The sequence below is a fragment of the Ursus arctos genome, unplaced genomic scaffold (genome assembly GCF_023065955.2).
Source record: "Ursus arctos isolate Adak ecotype North America unplaced genomic scaffold, UrsArc2.0 scaffold_16, whole genome shotgun sequence".
Classification (NCBI taxonomy): Eukaryota; Metazoa; Chordata; class Mammalia; order Carnivora; family Ursidae; genus Ursus; species Ursus arctos.
In genome coordinates, this window is record NW_026622830.1 from 37,852,004 (window position 1) to 37,856,313 (window position 4,310).

The 4,310-nt window shown below is 35.8% G+C and overlaps 1 pseudogene; it reads left to right on the plus strand.

The window, feature by feature from the left end:
• The first annotated feature begins 400 nt into the window (after positions 1–400).
• Positions 401–674, plus strand: LOC123001257 (60S ribosomal protein L37a-like; annotated as a pseudogene).
• The last annotated feature ends 3,636 nt before the right edge of the window (positions 675–4,310 follow it).

Below are 4,310 nucleotides of genomic sequence, written 5' to 3' on the forward strand. Positions count from 1 at the left end.
TGTCCTCATCTCCTATTATTCTCCCAGTGAAAATATCGCAATAAGAAAAGGGAAGGATACCCACCACCCCAACTAGGGCCAAAATAATTGTGTTGTGGGAGAAAATGCTTGAGAGGGCTGCAGGGGAAGTTCTCAGGAGAAAACTAGATTTCAGTTACAGTGAAGGTAAAGGTAACATTTGGAGAAGTAGGACGCCAAGATAGGTGATTAGAAAGAAAGTAAGGGTCCAGGGGATGGAGAAACAACCCATTTTATAACCAAGGTCTTGGGGAGATTATAGTAGCATATTTAATTAAATCTGTAAACTCTTTATTGTACATACCGTATGCAAAGCATTGCATTAGAAAAGATTAAAAGATAGCTTCTTGCTTCTCTGGGCTTGGAGCTAGTTTGCAGCGACATGGCTAAATGCACCAAGAAAGTTGAAATCATTGGTAAATATGAGACCTGTTATGGTGGCCTCCCTCAGGGAAACAGTGAAGAAAACTGAAATAAGCCAGCACACCAAGTACATTTGTTCCTTCTGTGGCAAAACCAAGAGGAAGAGACGAGCTGTGGGGATCTGGCTCTGTGGTTCCTACAGGAAAATGGTAGCTGGTAATGCCTGGACCACCACTTCTGCCATCACAGTAAAGTCTGCCATCGGACCACTAAAGGATTTGAAAGACCAGTAGAAGCTCCGCCATTTGAAACACTGCTAGCCAATGACAAAAGCCTTAATTTAACAACAACAACAACAACAACAACAACAACAACAACAACAACAAGGATACTTTCCTACCCTTCAGAAGCTCACAAAAACAAATTTAAGCAATATCAAACAGAGATTTCACAAAGCTAAAAAAAAATTAGAACCTTTTGGAAATTCCAAATTCCAGTAACCATATTTGGTGGATGGTTGGCATTGTGTTGAATGAATGACATTTGTAATACAAAGATCTTTTAAATCTGAATGGGCTTAGTTATTCTAATTTGTAAATTGGGGATAATAACTAGCCATTTAAATAACCAGTTGACATCCTTTACAGAATGCTGGGAGGAATAAAATGATGCAAAGGGATTTCACAAAGACTAAAGTATTACGTAACTGTAAGACATGATTGTGAATATGAATTGTGACTATAATGACATAAATCAAGTACCAAAATGTATGAAAAACATCTACCTACTGGGACAAGGTATTTATCTCAAAAACAAGAAGAAGAATGTGTCTGTCTAGGTGAAATAGAAAGTGGAACTGAGCACTCTTGGAACTCTGGTGAAACTGCTCAGCGCTGAGAGCTGGGCTCCCTTTTCCTTGTTTTCAGAGTTTTCATTGTTGCTCTTGGTGGTGATTGTCATAATGGCCCCTCAGCTGTACATTTGAATTGCTCCCTTTGAGGTCATTGGTTACTCCCTGATAGTACAGTAGATACCTGGGGTTTACCACTTCTGTGATCGTGATCATTCTTTAATACTGAAGAAAATTATACACAAAAATCCTGAAAATATTAGATCCTTAACACAAGACAAGATATCTTTAACCGTTTTTTTGTGTGTGTATGTGTGTTTTTAGAAAGTGTGTGCTGGGGGAATGGAGCAGTAGATGACACTCTTTTGTGAACTGTGGAATTGTAAAGCCAGAAAGAATAAAACCAAGGAAAGAGCAGCTATAATTATGTAGGTTAAAAAAATTATAAATAGTAATAATTATGAAAGATAATCAGAATTTACCAGGTCTACCATAGGGTTAGAGATGGGGAAGGGTGTTTTCAGCCAGATAGTATCTTAGTTGCAAAGGAGTCATGAAACAATATGGCATATTTAGTGAACAGAGTTTACTTTACTCTGGCTGTAGTGTACAGTCCTTGGTATTTCACTTCTGCTGTCTGTGCTCTATAAGGTTGGTACTAAGGAAGTTTAAAAAAACAGATACTCCGTTGGAAGTTGGTGAGATATACAAGCAGTGCACCTGGGCATGTTTTCTCATTTTTGACACAAAGATAGTGCTTTTGTTTTTTCCATATTCTGAGATCTTTTAGTATGGTTTATATCTTCTTTGCTTAGCTTTACATGGGTAGGGCTGGGGTCCTTTCCATATTTACTCTATGGGCCTCAATGACTAATGCTGGGCATTGGGGAAAACACCAATGGGCCTGATCAGCGTCCTTGATCTCATGGAGCTCCTTAATTACAAATGGTGCTTTCATATGTCATTGGGCAGGCACTGCATATCACAAGATATCAAGAGGACACAAAGGAAAGCCAGATGACCTGATGAAGCTGGTGTCTTTTTACCTTCCACCTGCCTAAGGATAAATTCTGAGCTTATGCCAAGGTCACTTCTATTTCTGCAGAAAATAATCCCACCGCTGATTATGTGATATTTTAGTTAGGGTAATGGGGGACAGCTAAATTTGGAGGAATTTAGAAAATGTGGCAATGTAGGGAGGAATTTTTAATTTATACAAACATTTTTTCAAAGTTTACTTCTTTAATTAGGATTTAAGATTTATTGATTTCTTCAATAAACATTTATTGAATGCCTGCTATGTGTGAGACACTGTTCTAGTTGCTGGGATAATAGCAGTGGTCAATACAGACAAAAACCCCTGCTCCCATGGAATTTATATTCCAGTGGAGGGAGAATGAGAACAAACATAACAAAATATGATATGTTACATAGTGATAACTCTGAGAGGTCAAATATAGCAGGGAAGGGAGACAGACAGAAGGTGTTGTGAGAGGGCCTGCAATTTTAAATAGTGTGATTGCAAATTTACAGAATGTTCAGGGAAGGACCTTCCAAAAAGATGACGTTTGAGCAAAGATCTGAAGAAGGTGAAGGCAGGGAACCACATGGTTATCTGGATTCCAGGATGTTCCAGGCAGAAAGGGCAGAAAGGTGGGTGCATGCCCGGGGTTTCTGAGGAATAACACAGAGCCCAGTGTGTCCAGAATGGTGTAAGGGAGACAGTAGTAGGGGATAATGTCAGAATAAAAATAGAGGGGCCAGAAGCACAGAGCCTAATAGGTAAGACACTGGTTTTACTCTGTGAGATGGGAGGCCATGAAAGGGTTTCAAGTAAAGGAATGATTTGAAATGAGTTACATTTATAAGATTATAATGCTGGTTGCTGGGTTGAGAATAGACTGAATAGACTGAAAATGTTGAATCCCCTATTTCCAAGATGTTAGAAGAAATCATTAAGTTAATAAAGTTTAATAAGCACCTGTAACTACAAGCCAGACTGGTCTCTGTCCTTTTTATCTTAATGTTTAGAACCTTAGACATGTCATGGCTTCTGAGAAAGCTCAGGGATAACAGTCTTATCTTCTCACAGTAGAATGAGTAAATATTTGAGTGAATGAAAAAAATATTGATTGACAATGAAGAAAAAAAAAGAACAGAAACAACAGCCAGTAATTAGTTGGTTAAGAAATTCTGAGCATGCTAAATAAATACTATGTTTAGTGCCTGTGGCCTCAATTTTGTACTAGAGAAATATAATGGTTTAGCAAAATATTTACCTGTGTGGTGACATTTCTTTCCTTTTGCTTTTTATTATGCTTTTCTGCTTCAATATCTGTAATATACAAAAATTTTTATAAAATTGAAGGTATTTTCCTTTTTTCTTTTTAACATTTCAGTATATCATCTTTTACTAAAAAACTTTCTAGAGAACTTTTAGAAATCTTAAGAATAATAATGGAAAATAATTTAAATTTAAAGTTACCAGTAATGTGGTACAAAATAATTCCTTCACGGATAACTTTTCAGATGTAACTTGACACCAGAAACAATCTAACTACTTTAATCAAGCATCCCGAAGTTGAGTTAATATGAAAGAGTTCTACAAATAATAGACCACTTACAATAGCAGAAAACTTTCTGAGCTACAACTTAATTAAAATGTATCCATGTAAATAAATGTCATTTATTAATAAAGAATATTAAAACATATGAGGAATATAATCTTTTATATATTTATACATGGATTCATATGTCAGAGAGATATTAAAAATTAATGTAGTTGAATGATACAAATACCTGAGAAATGTAGACTAGTATGATTACATCAGGCTTTGAAATTTAAGAAAATAATTTTCATAAGTATTTTAAAACAAATCTTTTTGTAAAGAATATATATGGTATATATACATCATATAGAATACATATATAGTCATTGGTATATTTCATTTTTTACAAAGACTTGAAGTTTCTGAACTTACATATTCAGAGAAATAGGTCTTTGAAAACCTGATATAACAGGGTGTCACAACACGGCATGTCTACTACATTAGTAGGATGATAAATTTTTAATTACTAA